The following is a 19221-nucleotide window of genomic DNA, read 5'->3' on the forward strand; positions in this document are numbered from 1 at the left end:
GAATGACTAGCAGAAATTACAGAGGTTAAACTAACATTAAATATAGAGCCAGACAAAGAAGAAATCTTTTGGGAACAACGAGCAAGGGAAAACTAGCTTAAAATGAGTGATAGTAACACAAATTTTTTTTACAACTATGCGTCCTACCGAAAGAAAAGAAATATGGTAAAAAGCTTTGAAGATGGGAGTGGCAGATGGATTGAGGGAGATGAAGAATTGCTAGCTTTAACATCAAATTATTTTAACAATCCTTTTTTCCTCAAAACCTATGCAGGATTGTGAAAATTTATGGACAGAGATCCAACCTTGCATTCTTGAACACATTAACGAGGTTCTTTCAGCAAGTTTTAAAAAAGAAGATTTATGAGAAGCATTAAAATTAATGGCTCCACTAAAAGCCTCAGGTACTGATGGATTCCCTGCAATGTTTTTTCAAAATTTTGGCATATTATAGGAAAAGGGGTGTATAGATTCTGTTAAGAAATTTTGAACAACCAAAAAAAATTAAGTGCAATTAACGATACCAACATTGTCCTAATTCCAAAAGTTCAAAATCCAAAAAATATGGGCCAATTTAGGCCAATTAGCCTTTGCAGTATAGTTTATAAAATAATCTCAAAAGATAAAGTCAATAGATTTAGGAAGGCTATTGGCTACTGCATTGATAATGCAGAAGGCACTTTTGTCCTAGATAGACAGATTACAAATAACATATTAGTGGCATATGAATTATTGCGTTCTTTTAAGAAGAAAGATATGGATTGGGTAATTTTGCTCTAAAACTAGACATGAACAAAGCATACAACAGGGTTGAGTGGATTTTCATTGAAAATATGATGAGAAAGCTTGGTTTTTTGACAAGTCGGTACCATTGATCATGTGGTGCATCAAAAGCATTTCATACTCAGTCGTGCTTAATGGAGGGAAAAAGGGTTGGTTTTAGTCTTACTAGAGGAATAAGGGAAACAAAAATATAAGGGAAACAAAAAGGGAAACAAAAATATAAGGGGAAAAAATAAGTAGAGGAGATTTGTCAATAACCCACTTTTTTTTCGCTGATGATGACAATATCTTATTTGGAAAAGCAATAATGGAAGGAGCTTTAGCAATTCGATCAGTTATTAATGCCTATGAAAAAATATCGGGACAGATAGTGAATTTCAAAAAGTCATTAATTTACTTTAGCAACAATGTCAACGATGCGGTTAAATTGCAAATTTGAAGGGAGTTAGGGGTTTGCATGACCAACAATCCTGAGAAATACCTTGGATTACTGAAAATGGTGGGGAGGCGAAAGAAAATTGCTTTTGTGGAAATAAATGAAATTTTTTTGACAGAAGTGAAAAACTAGAGCATTCGCAATTTGTCCATTGGGGGAAAAGACATTTTTATCAAATTAGTCTTACAAGTCATTCCAATCTATGCTATGCAATGTTTCAAATTACCAAGTTCTTTATGCTGAGAATTAGAGAATATTATGTGTAAATTCTGGTGGTAAAATTTGAAAACAGATAAGGGTATTTACTAGTGTTGGTAGGTGTCATTTTGTATCCCTAAGGCGCATGGGGGGATGGGATTTAGAGATTTATCAAATTTTAATAATGCCTTGTTGGCAAAGCAAGGATGGAAGCTAATCACCAATCCCATAAACTTACTTGTACAAGTAATGAAATATAAATACTACCTACGAAGTGACTTTTTGAATGTCGAACTAGGGGCTTACCTTTCGTTTACCTGGAAAAGCATATGGAACGCTCGGAGTATTTTGGAATCAAGAATGGGTTGGAGAATCAAAGATAGTAAATCAGTTAACATATGAAACGATCCATGGCTTCCTAAGGAAGGAAAATTATAGTTTCAGAATATTGATTATAGGTACATTTTAGTTGTAGACCTTATAAATCATGAATCTGTCACCTGGAAGTAGGAAACCTTGAGAGGGTTTTTCCCAGAAGAACAAGCTAGAGAGATTGGATCTATTCCTTTGGGGAACGCTCTGCAACTAGATATAAGGGTTTGGTAAGGTGATAGGTTAGGGGAATACATGGTAAAAAACGGTTACAAAAAGTGTCTTAGAAGATTTAAATATGATGGGAAATCAAATTACAACAGACTAGGATCTAACTAGAAGTTATTTTACAAAAATTTAGAGTCTAAAAATTCTCAGTAATGTTCGAATTAATCTATGGAGAATTACAAATAATTTCTTGCCTACTTTAAGTAATTTAAAAGGTCGTAGACTGATATATGATGCTTTATGCCCACTTTGTGGAGAAGAAGATGAGTTTGTAAGCTACATCTTCCGAGACTACATCCTCGCAAAACAAGTCGTCCAGTAAATGACATTGACATTGGTCCCCGTTCATGAAAATCAAGAATGGAAACAATGGTTAGCGGAGACTTTCAATCTCAATAATGCATATAAATGTTCATGCTTAGCAGTATCATTAAGGGCAATATGGCATAACAAGAATATATATTTCCTTGAAAGCATCAGACAAAGAACATGCGAGATTGTAGCTTATATTAAAGCATACTTAGCGGATCTTGACAAGCTAAAGGAAGCACTAAAATGTCAACATAACACAGTGATTACCCAATGAGAGCCTCCATCAGAAAGTCAAGTTAAAATTAATTTTGATTTTGCGTTTCTTCAACAAAGCAACAAAGCAGTCTTAGGAATTATCATTAGAAATCATACGGGGCTTGTAATGGGTTTGTGTTCTGACTCGATCTATAATGTTAGAGATCTAACAATTGCTAAAGTGTATGCAAACCTTAAATGAGCCGTTTTTGCTAAAAAAAAATGGGATTTAGTGATGTTATCATAGAAGGGGACTCAAGGATCGTTATTAAAAAACTGCAAAACCATGAAAATTACAAATCAGTCGTCGGGGGAGTTATAAACAAAATAATAGCAATGTCAAGAATTTTTTGAAATATTGAGTTCCGATTCATACCGCAAAAAGCCAACGGAGCGGCGCATACAATGGCTGCATAGGGCAGAGGAAGCGATTTTTCGACTTTCTAGGTGGAAAAAACTCCATTGGAGGTTGAACCTATCATAGCTAGAGACCAAAGAAGAACTGATTAATGAAAATGTATGGATGTTTGATGGACTAAGTCTAAAAAAGAAGACGGGTTAACAAAGCTCCGAGGAACTCAAAAGATGATGGACCGGGGGAACGAAGTCAAGACGAGAATAAAGGATTTGTTTTAACAGGTCCACCGTTGAAATGAATTTTGGCAATGCGACAAAAGAAGGGAAGAATAAGGGAAGGTTAAGTCTTTAGGGTTTTCTTGTTGTGTTCTTTTTTAGGAAAATTTGCGTTTTCTTCACTTACAAAAGAGTAGGGGACTGGTTTTATCTTAAGAAATGAAAAATTGAGGCTTCGCCCACTCTTTCGTGATGTTTTGTATTTCAATTGGTAGGTTAGGTGGTTTTTTTTCTTTTTAGGATTATGTGCTCCCTCCTATCAATAAAGTAGCCGAATTAAATTTTAAAAAAAAAACTCAATAAAAAATTCAAATGTAGTTGAATTTAAAACCATACTATTTACATAAATAAAATATTAACTTTACCACTTAGCAAAAATTTATTTTAATATATTATAAGCTATAAAGTAACATATTTTAATCTCATTTTTAATGTTTTTTTGGATGATTAATAATGCAAATTAATAAATTTGATGCTCCTAATCTTTTAAATTCATGTTTCTATACTTAGGAGAGCATGTAGGAGTGAAAAGAGCAAAAAAAGAGCCAAAATTAGACAAAAAGAGTTGTTTTCAGAATCCACACAGCCTGGGCATTTTCACACGAGCTGGTCACACGCCCGTGTGAGCTACACGGGCTGGACACAAGCACATGTGCCAGCTCATGTCGATTTCGCACTCTATTTCTTAAATACTCGGAAAAAAATCTATTTTTTAGGATTTCTGAGTATTCTAAAGTCTATAAATACCCATTAGAAGAAAACATATGGGAAATCAGAGAAGATCGAAGAAAACACTCGAATAACATCATCGGAATCAACTCGAAAATGGATCTCCATCAAGATCGAAGACCTCCTTTTAATTTATTTCAAAGTTTTATTGAGTTTCTTTATGTCTTGTGGTTTTTCTAACTTTGAAATGTTTCTATTCAGGATTAAGAACTAATTCCCTAGATACCTAGGGAGGATAAAACCTTTGATGAATCCTTTTATTTAATTTCCGTTTTACGCGATAAATAATTGATTCTTGTTCTCAATTATGTATGCTTATTTCTTGTTTTAATATTTTCAGGATATTAATTCATGTTTAATGTGCTTATTTTAGTGGAGCAAAAGTCCCTATTTAAGAGTAGATCTAACATAATTGAGTAGAGTTGCATGCAATCTTAGAAATAGGATAATATAAATCTATCGGATTAGAGTCAAATCTAATAAGGGAATCCATAGATCGAATTAATGCGACGATAGGGGTTTTAATTAGAAAGAGATTTCAATTAATCAACCTAGAGTTAGTTGTTCTTACTCTCGAAAGAGATATTAACATAATTTAGGGATTTCTATGTATCAAGACACAAGTGAATAAATCGTTTAATTCAGATTCATAATAAAATGTGAAGTATAGGTGGATTCTTTTCTGAGTATTGTCTATCTCATTGGTTATCTTCGATTATTTCCTTGATTCATTCTCTGTTGCATACTTAGTTAAATTAGTTTAGTAATTTTAGATTTAAAACACAATCACTCCAATTTGTCCTCTAAATAATAAGAAGATAGTAATTATTAGTACTTTTAGTTCTTATGGATACGATATTCTCTACTCACCATAACTATACTATTGTTCGATAGGTGCACTTGCCTTTGTCGTATTTATAATTAGTTTAGTGACTATCAGTAGAACATTTACATTTTAATTCTAGCCAAAAATCAATCCTCCCATCGTTTGTCATTTACCTACATATTAATATTTTTAAATACATAATTGTCGTAGTTGTGTTGAACTTTGTTTCTGTATTCGACATACTATCGTCGAGTCACTCGTGTCATAACGCGAAATTTGAAATTTTTTCCCCACCGGGTCCTGCCTCATCGACTAAACTATAATTTGTCTTTGAAAGCTACGTATGTGTAGTATAAAGAGGACTAGAGTTTATACAATTCAGCTACGTCAAAATATTTGTTTGTAACAAAAACAGCACACGGAAAATGGCGTTGGCACACCCTATACTCTTCTGCCTGCCCCGATTGAGCCCTAAGCAAATCATGGTCCCTGCAAAACTTGAATCTCAGCCTCCTTCTTTGAGGAGCACTTGCCGTTTCTTGGGTGCTGTGTCCTCCACCACCACTCAGTTTTCCATTTCTCATCACCCCAAAGATGAAAGACCTTCAGTCAATTACCAGCCAAGTATTTGGAGCTACGATTTCCTTCAGTCCTTGAACAATGATCGTGCCGTACGTAATCAACCTCACACTTTGTTTGTTTGTTTGTTTACTTAATTAATCATTTCATGCTAGCTAATGACATTGGCAGGATATCATATACAAAGAGAGAGCAGCGAAGTTAGAGGAGGAATTGAGGTGTGGTATGAATGATGAAAATGCAGACCCACTGAACTTGCTTCAACTGATCGATGACATACAACGGCTGGGGTTGGAGCATCGTTTCGAGATGGATATCAATAGAGCCCTAGCGAAATTCGTCTCCGGTGTCGCAACAGAGAATACTATTGGCCTGCATGCAGTAGCTCTAAGATTCAGACTCCTCAGGCAATACGGCTACGACATCTCTCAAGGTAATATATGTTATTTAAAGCTTTCAAAATCTAGGTCTGGGTTGCCATTATTCTGACTATACTTCTGAATGCAGATGTGTTTAAAGGTTTCATGGATGGTAAGGGAAATTTCAAGGAATGCCTGTGCGAGGATGTGAAAGCAATGTTGAGTTTGTACGAAGCTTCACTTCTGCGCTTTGAAGGAGAGGATGTGATGGATGAAGCCCTCGTCTTTACACGGATGCATCTAAAGGGTATTAGCGAGGAGGAGAAAGATTTAACACAACAGGTGACCCGCGCCTTGGATCTGCCGCTGCATCGGAAATTGCTCAGGCTGGAAACTCGACGGTACATCGAGGATTACGGCGAAAGAGATAATGCAAAACTCAACCTGCTGGAATTGGCCAAGGTGGATTTCAACATGGTGCAGTCAACACTTCAAGAAGATCTCAAAGAGATGTCAAGGTAATTTAATTAGATGATAAGCTGTTAAGTTTTTCAAAGCTATATATGTTTTATAGTTACTTGCAGTACTTAACATGACTTAATAATATTATTAGATGGTGGATGGACATGGGGATGGCGAGCAAGTTGAATTTCGCAAGGGACAGGCTTACGGAATGCTTATTTTGGACGGTCGGAGTGGTTTCTCAACCTCAATTCAGGCATTGTAGAAAAGTTTCTAACCAAAGTGGCTTCCTTTGTAACTACAATCGATGATATTTACGATGTTCATGGCACTTTGGATGAACTGGAGTCATTTATTGATGCTGTTCAAAGGTTTGAAAGTATTTATATGAAATATTATTTATATCTTATTATTCACTAATAAATTCCTTTAATATTCAGATGGGATTTAGGTGCCGTAGAAAATCTGCCCGATTATATGGAGCTATGCTTTCTTGCCCTTTATAACTCTATAAATGAGATGGCTTATGAAACTCTTAGAGACCAGGGACAAAACATCCTTCCTTACTTGAGAAAAGCGGTACGGTACATAGTACATACCAGTGTATAACAACAATTCATATATCTAATTAAAATCGTAATTCTCTTCCTTTTTTTAGTGGGCTGATCTATGCAAAGCATTCTTAAAAGAAGCAAACTGGGCACACAGGAAACACATTCCGACATTCCAAGAATATCTTGAAAATGCATGGTTGCCTGTATCGGGACATCTTTGTCTAGTCCACACCTACTTTTTACAGAGAGCAAACATCACCATTGAAGCACTTCATAGCTTGGAACATTACCATGATGTCATTAGATGGCCATCCATTATTTTTCGACTTTGCAATGATTTAGGCACTGCAAAGGTGTATATATATATACATATATATATATATACATATGCACTGATTTCCACCATTAATTTTTGTCTTGTTTGAGTTTCATGGACCGAGAACTAATTCATGAAATGCTTTATAGGATGAATTAGAAAGAGGCAAAAGTGTAAACGCAATAATATGCTACATGAACGAAACTGGGTGCTCAGAGGCAATGGCTCGCCAACACATGAGTGACTTAATCGAGGATTATTGGCAGAAGTTGAACAAATGTTATGTTGATGGCTCCCCATTTTCAAAACATTATATAGAAACCGCTATTAATCTGGCTAGGATTTCCCAATGCATATATCAGCATGGAGATGCGCATGGAAGTCCAGATAATCTATTTAAGAATCAAGCTCGATTATTAATTGTTGAGCCTATTTCTAGAAACGAGAATGTAATTTCATAAGTGGTGCTTCTTTTAAGCAGAGCCGATTTCGTTTGACGTCTTGAATTAAGGTGAAATCCGAAACTATTTTTAGGGTCATTATTGGATTATAATTTTTCTTTAAATTTGATAACTAAATTTAGCTAAAAAAAAATAATAGTCAAATTGATAAAATATGTAAATGTTAAAAAGTTAAATTTGACATTTTACCTTATATAAACTATTATCTTAATTATTGTATTACAACTAAATATAAATAAGTATTGAATTGATCTTGAATTTATAATTAAGTAATATCTTATTATTTTAATTTTTATAATTTAAATGTAAGAAAATACTTATTGTTATATCAAAACTAAAACTTTAAATAGATAATATTCGATAAATATTTAAGTTTATGTTATATTCATCTTGAATTGTACATTATTTTTATTTATACTTTTATTATATTAAAACTAAAAATTGAATAGATAAATTTCGAAAATATGGAATTACACTTTCTTTATACTTAAATCATTCAAGTGTGTAGATAATAATATTTTTTAATTTTTTATTACATAAAATAAAAATATATTATTAAGAAAATAAAAGTAAATAATCATGTATTTTATAAATCTGATAATCATGTATCTTTAAACAATAATTACTTACACTAATAAAACAAAATATTAAATATAATTCCGTACTTAATTTTAGCTTTAATATTTAAATTTCTACCTAAGTTTTCTTTTTCAAATTAGTACTATATTTTATTTCCATCACACGTTTTAAGTCCAATTTTATAATTTTGTTAAAATGAAATGATGTTGACCAATTAAATTATTATGGCCCACATGGTACATCATCAACAAGCTATATCTATCACGTCAAAAACACATTAATTTTTTTCAAAAAAATTATAAAAATATAAAAAATTCAAAAGTTTTATAAAAATTAAAAAATTATTTAAAATTAAAAAATTTAAATTAACAAAACATAAAAATTTAAGAAATATATAAAATTAATTTTTTGAGATTTTATTTGAATTTTTATAGAATGACAAATATATATGTATATATATATATATATATACAGAAACTATAAAATTATTTAAAGTTACAAAAAAATAAATAAATAAAAGTATCAAAAGAATCTATAAAATTATGAAAATTTATTTAAATGTATATTTTATTTTTATGAAAATGGATTTTTTTATGATGTCCTTATATATTTCATATATATATCACTAAAGTTATAGTTATATCATTAAAGTTATAGTTAAAACTCATTTTCGATGTGACATCCGTGCCATGTCAAGTCTTTTTTTTTAAATAGTTTTACAAAAGTGTACTTAAATATTCGACAAAGGTTGAGTTCAGAAATCAAATTGAATAAAAATAATTTAGGTAATATTGAAATCAAATTATATATTAAAATATATATTTATTCTAAAATCAATTAATTAAGTTAAAATAATTAAATGTATAAATACATGTGACATAAAAAATCAATATTATATAAATACACGAAGTATGAGGCTTGGTCATAAACTATATCCGAAACATTTATTTTATGGTACGACAAACAAGGCGTTGAGTGATGTGGTGAAATTGAAAAATGAGAGTACCTTTCCAAGTGGACTAAAACATGTAATGAGATCCATATTTACTTTTTAATTTTATTTTTACACAAAACTAAATTTGGAACCTAATTTTTTTTACATATATTTTAAAAATATAAAGAATAAATGGATAAAATACTTAATTTCTTTTTTGTAAAAATTTAATTTTTAATTGCAGTATATCTAATCATAATTATCTATGTTATATAATACTTGCATTTAAAAAAAAAAAAGCGCTCCACAGAATTTGAAATATGGACAGTTGGAGTGGGCCTTGCTTGGGCTGGATTGTTGGTTGTATATGAGGGAATAGCAATTGTGTTTCTGTTTCCCTTTCTTTTGTTGCGGTCCCCACTCTCCGTCCTCAACTTGTGGCTATTATTTATACCCGAAAAAGGTAAATTATATCATTAGAAGATTGCTGTTCACAAATATTTTCATTTTAGTCACTTGGCTGACATGGCAAATTTTGCTTTTCCCCATATGTAAATAATTTTCACCTCGTCTCTTCTAAACTTCACCCTCCACTTTGCACCACCATTAACTCAATATTCTACCACCTCCTACACACTCAAATCTCATCCACTGCTCTCATAATCCATAACCATCCTCAACTCTCACTGTTAATATCGACTTGCAATGGAAGATTTCTGTCGACCCTTATAATCGAGGGTGACCAAAGTGAAATAATTTGTTAACAACAGACGTGTCAGAAATGAATGAAAATTGAGTGATGAACTTCATCAAATCATGAAGATGGTGGATAAATTAAATATAAACAAAATTATTGTTTTGTCAATTCCTTTGAATAGAAAGAGTGGAGAAAAAGCTAAAACCTTGGTTTGAGATGTTATGGAGAGCCCAAAAATGCAATTAATTCAAAAAAAGTAGAGTAGCATTGTTTATTTGGACGTAAAATACAAATTATATTAAAGAAATGGAAGCGAGCCAAATAAGGTGGGTGCCTAAAAAAGCTAGAAGAAAACAGTGGGCATGTGATTCAAAGAACCTGCCCCCTCATTTGCCCATTTTCTCTCCGCATCCTTTATTCTTCGCAACCAAGTTAGTTATACTTAATAATTTTCATTTTCATGCTGTTTCCACACCTTTAATTACTTTATTTCATATTACTGAGTTTGTCTCTCCTAACTCCTACTATATATTTAATTAACAATAATAATGTAATTTACAGCTTATTTATTGAATAGCCAATTCAGAGTTAACCAAGGTATCGTTTTTGGTTAAACTTCATTTTCAGTCACCCAGACTGAGGAGTTGGAAAAGATAAATTTTTTTTGTTCTGGTTTCTGATTTGGAAAGTTCATAGGAGAGTCATTGTCAAAATTGGGAAAGATAACCCCTACCATGATTTTGATTACTTATCCACCGATACTTACTCTCAATGCAGGATTTGATTTTCTATCACTTTCAAGTGTCTGCCAGTTGAGCATTATAATTAGATATAATCTAAATCTTTAAATGTATTAAGAAGCTAGTTTTAGATGCTTTTCAAAAACATCTTCTTTTTTTTTCTCTAATGTTAATTCACGAAATAATAATAAACCATTCTGCCAATCCAATGTACTTATGGAAAATATTTTATTACTACATTATGATATTGTAGGTGAAGAAATTTGGGTAAAGTTTAAATAATTATGATTTTGATGTTTTGGGTTTAAAATTTATTGTGCAATTGTATTTTCTAGATTTTATGTAAATAAAATTTTAAAATAATATTTATTTTTAAAAATAATAAGTTTTCAGTTATTTTATAACCGAATTGAGATTTAATTTATGTGTGATATCATATCAATTAAATTCTTAAATAATTACAAGTATACATAAATATTTTATATTAATTATTTTTCTCATAAGAGTTTATATCATGTTTTAACTTATTTTATATGGTACACAATTTATCATAATTATTTCATTTCAAGTCTAAATATATTTATGCCAAGACTTGGAGCAATGGCTAGAACTTTCAATCTAGCATCTAAATAACACGAGCTCAAACTTTATTATTCTCTCTTTTGTTATTTTCTCATCCCCAATTAAAAAAATTTAAATACATTTATTTATATTTTTAAAGACATTAATTTAAAAGTGAGATCATTGTTTTCTGTGTAAATTTAAATAATTAGTCTATACTATATATAATTTAATTTATCAAGTGGTATTACAAGTAGACTTGTTCATGGGCCTAATTACTGCTCAGATCTAAAAGTCAGTTTAAATTTTGGGAGAGTTTGAGCAAAAATATTAGGCCCGTTTAAATATAAGTTGGGCTTGAACTTGTTTTTAATGTTTATTATACTTTATATTTTGTTATTTTTATATATAATGTAATTAATAACACATTAAAAAATCTATACTAAATATACAATACTATTCTAATATAAACATTAAAACAATGTTAATATGACTATATAAAATTTTCAATAAATAGAAAAATATATAAAATAATTAAATGTTATATTAAAATAATATAAATATTTTTAAAATAATTAAAATTAATATAGACGGTCTTAAATAAAATTTTAGATTTATATTTCAGTTGGGCTTGGCTTGGACAAATATAAAATAAATTAATATTATGTTCAAGCCCGACCCAGTCCAACCCATAAATACCTCAAGTCTCAAGTCAACTCAATCAAAGAAATATTATTATTTAATTAAATTCACATAATTTTTAAAAAAATCATAAACTGAATTATTAAAATCATATCGTCAAGCTTCTTTATTGCAGAAGTAATTTTCTAAGCTAAAATGTCTTGTTTGATAACTACTTTAAAAATTAAATCAATAAAAATTACTAGAGCTATTTCTTTATAAAGTTCTTTTGAAATCTTTCCATTTAAGATTTAATTTTGTTTAAAATAAAGTGAAATATTTTTAAAAATAAGAATAAAAATTTTGAATAGAATATTTATAATTAGAATTTAAATATGAATTTTAGTTTAATTTATAATTTTATATATAAAATTTTGATTTGAATAAATTATCACAATTTATTAATATAGTTTAATTTTATATTTATATATTGCAAACACACATAATTATATTTATGCAATATATTAATGAATTTATTTCTTCAAATGTGTATGATTGAATCAAAATTAAGTATACATTTAAATCACAAATAAAGTTTTATTTTTATAATTACCTAATCATAATTTATATATTAAATTAAAGTACACTTAGAATTTTAATATTTATCTAGAAAACAAATAATTTTTTATTAAAATAATAACATTAAAAATTTAAATTTTATAATATTTTAGATTCAATCCTATAAAAATGCAATAATAATATAATTTATTTTATAAAAAATGTTGCAGACGGCTGCTCGACAATTATTGACAAAGAAAGGATATGAAAAGAGAGCCTTCATTGTTTTTCACGAGAAGACCAAGCAACCTATTCTTATTCCTTACATATGAATTCCCATTCGCATTTTGCTCTTTACTTTAAAAAAATTCCAAGTTGGCCTAAGAAAACACTAATTAAACATTTGATTTGCAATTCCCACTGTTTTTAGCTTAAAATGGCAGATTCAGTTTTTTAAACTTTCCCTCTTTTTGCTGCTTTATGTAAGAATGGGTTTAAATAAACGATGCATTTATTTGTAATTAGTGTCAAAAATAGCGATGACAATTAGATTAGGTATTCTAACGTTAAATAAAAAGTAAATTAAATACACCGCACCCTATCGCTCATCTAAACCCATCCTAAGTATTTCGAACACAAAATATCTTTAAATTTTTATTATATTAGTTTGAGATATTTTTATTTTTTATATTATTATAATATAAGTATAAGTTTTAATGCGGTGGTAAAATATATTGTATCCTCAATAAAATATGTATGTTTGAATTTTGAGAATAATATCACTAAAAAAGGAGTTACGAACTTTAAATATAAAAATAATATAAGCATGAAGAAAAAAAGCACAACTTAATAGTATTTAAGCTTTTAATGTACTTCAATTGAAGATTTATCTATTTGTTATAAATATTCTTTAATAAATAGAGTAAAAGATAGTTTGATGATATATTTTACCAAGTTAAAAGCGCAAGGTCGAGAAAGTAAAATATGTACGTAAATTATTGTTAAAGAGTGACATATATTTATCCATTAAATTTTAACTTAATTGAGGAATAAAAAACTTATAAAATAAATTATATTTTTATAATTTTTTTTGTTTTATATTATTATAAATGATTCAGTACACTAATAAAATATATTTACTTTTAATAGAAAATATAGGTTTCAACTTTAAAAACGTTATTATTAGAAAGATTTATTACAAATTTAAATATAAATAATAAAATTGACAAAAAATAAAAAAATTTATAACATAATAGATTATCTAATTTCATTATTTCAATTAAAATTTATTTATTTGATAATTATTTGTTTTATATAAGCATTTAATAAATATATTTTTACAACAACTAAACTCAAGTAGAAGTAAGTTTGATGATATAAAGTAACCATAGTTAAGGGAATTAGAGTTAAAGGTGGGGGTTGCTGTATAAGAAGGAAGGATTGTGGAGCAGCCATTGCCTGACATTTTAAATGCTTACATATTTTCATTTTATTGTTAAAAGAAAACCAAATTAGCTTTCTCTATGTTTTAATTGCTGTAATGAAAAATAATCTTGTTTAGTTCTTGTTCTTGGTGCCCTCTACACGGCAAAGTTGACCCTGTGTAAGTTTTACTTTCTTGGAGATTGCTCTTTCCCTTTTTGGAGGGCATTTAAAGATTTTTCCGCCTTTCAAATAATGAAGCAAATGGAAGATATAAATGGGAACTTTTGATTATGCTTGAAATTATTAGATCTCGTATCACCTTGTTGTTGCATTTTTCTTTTTGTTGGGTTTTGGGTATTTGAATTCATTGAAAAAACATCACAGTTCTTTGGTGTACTTATCCACAAATGTTCCAATAACCTCACTTTTTCCTAATTGAATGATGGGTTGTCTTGCAGATTACCAGGGTTTCCACTCATCATTCATCACTGGTTATGTAAAATTTTCCCTCCCTTGCTTTAAAGGTGATTTTCGTAATCAATTACAATGATCTTCTTCCTTGTCTTTTTTCTTCGTTGTTTATTTGTGTTTTAATCAGTGATTTTTTCCGTCTTTGATGTTATCTGCATGTGAGTTTTGGGATTAAAAACGTGTTAGTATCATTCTTATTTGGCGTTTTGCATTCCGGTTCTGTTGAGTTTGGGCGCAGTTAGGCTCGACACTATAACCTCTTGAGCTAGCTAACTCAAACTCTGTGGTTTCGCTTGTTTAGGCACTTTGAGACATTCTCATAAAACCGTCAAGGCTCTTGGCAGAGTCCTCAGCATTTTGCTTTGCGTACTTTGATTACTTTTGCATTGATTTCTAATTCTATGTTTTGTATTCTAATGGATGTTTTTATGTTTTACAGGTCATATATTTCAGCTAGAGGGTAGCTGAAATTATCTTCTTGCATCTACCGTTCCATTATTGGGACCTTGATACTGAAAATGGGTCTCTCAGGTCTCCCAGCACCATCAGAAGGAGTGCTATGTGTATTCCAATCAATCCTTCACATTGTCGGTATTGCGTCTTCATCGCCATCCTCGGATTCTGTCGAAAATCCCTCGGAATCATTCGAATTCACCCCTACAACTTGTGATAGTTACATGGAAGAGTTCCGGAATAGAACCCCAGCGATGAGGTTTGATGCTATATGTAGCTGCAAGCAACCTGAGTATGAATGTTCGGTTTGCCTAACTCGATTTGAGCCGGAATCGGAGGTTAATCGCTTGACCTGCGGCCATCTCTTTCACAAGGTGTGCTTGGAAAAGTGGTTGGATTATCAGAAGGTTACATGCCCGGATTGCCGGACGCCTCTGCTGCATGAACAAGAGGCTTCCTGCATTTGGTGAGAATAGTACAACCGTGATGAAGGTGTTTATTGTACAGCGATTAATATGGAAGTTATGGGCCTGTGATACCCGTTTCTGATGATATATGCATCTCACTCGAACTCTTCATATGTTTTATCATATGTTTTATTTTTATTTTTTGGGTGAATTAATAAAGGAGGGCAAAATTCTACTAGTATCGCGATTAACATGACTCGAATTCAAAACGTATTTGAGTTTGATGCATATTCAGACAAATATAAAAAAAGTGCTGTAAGGAATTTTTTTTTCTCTTCATCCTCGAATATATCCAAAAACAACTAAGAAATTGATGTCTACCAGCTTTTCACTACACTCTTTATATTTTGTCAATTTTTATAGAGGATTAATGCATTATGTTTTTTTTTTTTTTTGAAATGTGTATTTTCAGGGTTAACTTTTTCTAGACTAATTTCGTTCAAATAATTCGAAGGATTTGTTGATTTCACCGATCCAAAATATAGTAAAGTAAAGATAAAAGTATAATGAAAATATATTTTCTTACAAGTAGTTGGGTGTAAGTAGGAAGATTTTAGTTTAGTTTGAATTTTGGAGAAGATATTATTAGATAGGACGATTCTGAATCTCGAATATGAATTATAAAATAAACATAAAAATATGATATATATATATATATATATAGAAGTTTCTACAACTTATAATCAAGTTTTTGTGTTATATTATATATGAATTTTATATATATTATAAGAAAGAAAATAAATAAAAAAGTAAGAGAAATATTTTTAAAAAAGTTTAAATTATGTCATTGGTCTTTATACTCTTTACTGATTTAGAATTTAGTTTTTATACTTGTTATTCTCAATAATTTAGTTCTTTTATTTTTGATTTCAAAATTTAGGTCTAAATATTAATATTGCTAAATTTGTTGGTGTAATACTTTGAAATTAAAAAAAATACTCACTTGGTAGAGATGTAATTAAAAATGGCGTTGTAATGAATTTGAATTTAACATAATAATTTTAACAATGTTAACAACTAGATGGACTAAAGTCTTATAAATAAAAGTAGAATAACTAAATTCCAAATTTACAATAAATACATGGATTTATCACATATTTTCACAAAAAAAAAAAAGAAGAAATAGTCAATATTAAACTGACCTCGACACCCATAGGATTCGAAGTCCAAACACAAACTTAAAATGCAATCAAAATATTAAAAAACAAAACTCAACTCCTATGAGAGCTGAGGATCAAAGGTAGACTCGCCAATTGAAATCTCTTTCCTTATTCCCTCCTTAATCCCAATGAAACTCAGTAGTCAAAGCCTTATGTTAACTCGACATCCACCGATATTGAGGTCCCTGCAAAATAAAATCTAAGAAATAATTATTTTAGTATTTTTATACATATTATGGGAATAAAAAATGAGATAATATAATTAGTAGCTTTTGAACTTGACAATTAGGTCCACTTTGGTAATTTTACTTTTTTTCACTTTAGTCCTTGAACTTGACAACTGAATACATTTTGTCCGTTAAACTTAGATTTTGTTAAGATTTAATGAAGAGTATTAATCGATATAATAGTTAAAACAAAGGCATTGAACCAAATGACTAGGAAACTGATTGAACTTAGTAAAAATAGAAAACTGAAACAAAAAAATCAATAATTAAATCAATTTAATATTTTTTAAATTTTTATGATTTTTAATTATTTATTTATTGTTGGTCTAGTGGTCGAACCTATTAAATTGGTTGAATTGAGAATTGATGGTCTAACTTGTTCAACCACTGGTCTAGTTATTAAAATACTGAATGTGACACTCTAAAATTGTACCACATTGTAATGCCCCATAATCGGCCTAGATGATAAGGCCAAGCTTGGAGAGTTACAATGTATGACAATCAAGACACACTCTAAAATTTATATTAAAACTCCTTTAAAGTCAAAAAAAGTTTTAATAAAGATAAACCAGTACTTCATGATTATCATCCAACTAACTGAAATTACGAAACAACTAACATTATTAATAATACTAAACAGTGTAAACGCATAACCGAGCTCCCCATCCGTTGACCCGTTCAAGCCTATGATTTACCTGAAATCCATTAAACAATAATTGAATTAATAAATATAAAAAAGAACCAACTATTTACATATTCAATAGGGTATCGGTAAAACTAAGATATCCAAGTGCAGATGTTGGTTCAGAATCAGGAAATAGTTCATTCGGTTATAGATTAGAATCATATAGACAGATAACAATTCAAACTGTAGTCAGTTGCAGAACATAACAGATGCAATTACCTAATGCAGCTACTACATACCATCTCTGACTAACCCAACACACCAAATAGGGTATTTATTACCCTTCCAGCCCTACGCACCACATAATGTCAGTCTGTCACGTTTCAGGGAATGCAATCTAGCTGCCAGATTAGAACACAGATACCAGTGAGTTATCTACTATTTCAGAACAGAATACTTCCTCTTGATTCAATTCCCACCCAATGCATATGTAAACTTTACATGACAGTTAAAACAAAGTTTTATGCGAATACTCAAATACCGCTCATACTCGAATACAATAAATCAATTCCATTAACATTAATCAAACATAATACACACTGACAATCAGTTCTCAAGTTTTAGATCGTAGAAAATCAATTTAATTCAGTTCAAATGGCCTTACAGAAGGCTTGTATTTGGTTCAAGTGATGCTTGGGATATGGCAAAATTTCGTAAACTGGCCCACACTCCCATGTGGTCTCACATGGCCTAAGTAGTTGGCCCGTGTGGCCCCACACGACCTGCACACAAATGTGTGCTTGCCCGTGTGTTTCACATGGCCGTCTCCTCCGGGCATGTGATCTTTAGTTTATAAACAGTAAGCTACACGGCCTGGACACACACCCGTGTTCTTAGCCCATGTGAATCTTGCACTATCAAGGTCATACACAATCTGAACACACGCCCGTGTGGCTTTTACCTGGTTGACAGTGAGTTACACAGCTTACCACATGTTCTAGCACACAATCGTGCGGCTCACATAGCCGTGTGGCCTCGACAGCCATGTTTTCCAACGTTTGAAATTCGTAAAAACTTGGATTTTCAGTACGCACCTAAAGTAGTTTTGAAGTCGGAAGAACATAGAAGATTTCTTAGTCCTAAAACAAACAGTCCATAACCAATTAAGCAATAATTCGAAACAACACTAAGATTATCACACAACCAATCCCGTCGAAATGTTTTGACACGAGAAAATTCTAAATCGCGTAATAATTACCTTTGCACCATCGCAATCATGAATCTAGGACGTTATAGGGATTGTTATCTTTGAGACTCTCTCCTAAAGAATAACAATCAAACTTATAAACAAAGGATTCGAATAGTTTAAGCAAGAAGTCAATTTTTGCCACAGTGCCAACAATCAACAACGATTTCAAGAATCGAACAACCGAATGTACAAAATTAACGAACGAACTTACCCGATAGTAGTAGCAAATAAGAAGTACAATTCTAAGTCGACAGCAAAGAGAAAAAGAAAGAAGGGAAGGATAAAGTGGAAACAGAAAGAAAATGAAAAGAAGAAGGAAAGAAGAACATTTAAGTAATGTTTTAAAACTACCGATTAGAATTCTAACAATCAACAAAAATATTTCTATACCGAATGTATCGCGACTTGAACATAAGACCAAAAGGTATACAAAAGCTTAACCATTAAACCAACAAGCTCATTCTTGTTATAAATTTACACATAATTGACCTTAAACCAAAAATCAAGGATATAGATTAGTTTAGAATAAAATAACAAAAACTTTCTTAAGACGCGACTGAAACTCCTAACCTCAAGCACATAAACAAAGCATATAACCACAGATGCAAAGACTTAATTACTATAGAATTCCACAATCAAACATTCAAATTTTGGGGCGTTACAATTCTCTCCTCCTAAAAGAAATTTCGGCCTCGAAATTTACCTGACTCAAACATATATGGGTATTGCTGTCGAATCAAATCTTTGGGTTCCCAAGTGGCCTCTTTAGTGCCATAATTCTGCCACAAAACCTTAACTAAAGGGACAATTTTCTTCCTCAATACCTTAACATCGCAATCCAGAATCTGAATAAGTTCCTCTTCAAAAGTTAGATCCAGTTGTACATCAATCTCCTCAATAGGGACAATGTGTGACGGATCAGATCAATACCGTCTCAGCATTGAGACGTGG

General features: G+C 30.7%; 2 long non-coding RNA genes and 1 pseudogene across 2 annotated transcripts; 2 read left to right on the forward strand and 1 right to left on the reverse strand.

Annotated features, from left to right (window-relative positions):
* Positions 1-2058: 2058 nt before the first annotated feature.
* Positions 2059-3393, reverse strand: LOC108472610 (uncharacterized). The gene is made up of 2 exons (XR_008274109.1): positions 2961-3393; positions 2059-2308 (listed from the first exon to the last, which is right to left on the reverse strand). It is a non-coding gene; the product is annotated as an uncharacterized LOC108472610 (long non-coding RNA).
* A 1769-nt stretch (positions 3394-5162) lies between these two features.
* LOC108471624 (probable terpene synthase 12) lies at positions 5163-7503 on the forward strand (annotated as a pseudogene).
* A 6117-nt stretch (positions 7504-13620) lies between these two features.
* Positions 13621-15329, forward strand: LOC108470704 (uncharacterized). The gene is made up of 3 exons (XR_001869369.2): positions 13621-13796; positions 14077-14142; positions 14529-15329. It is a non-coding gene; the product is annotated as an uncharacterized LOC108470704 (long non-coding RNA).
* Positions 15330-19221: the final 3892 nt, after the last annotated feature.

Source organism: Gossypium arboreum, chromosome 11 (genome assembly GCF_025698485.1).
Source record: "Gossypium arboreum isolate Shixiya-1 chromosome 11, ASM2569848v2, whole genome shotgun sequence".
In the NCBI taxonomy this organism is placed as follows: Eukaryota; Viridiplantae; Streptophyta; class Magnoliopsida; order Malvales; family Malvaceae; genus Gossypium; species Gossypium arboreum.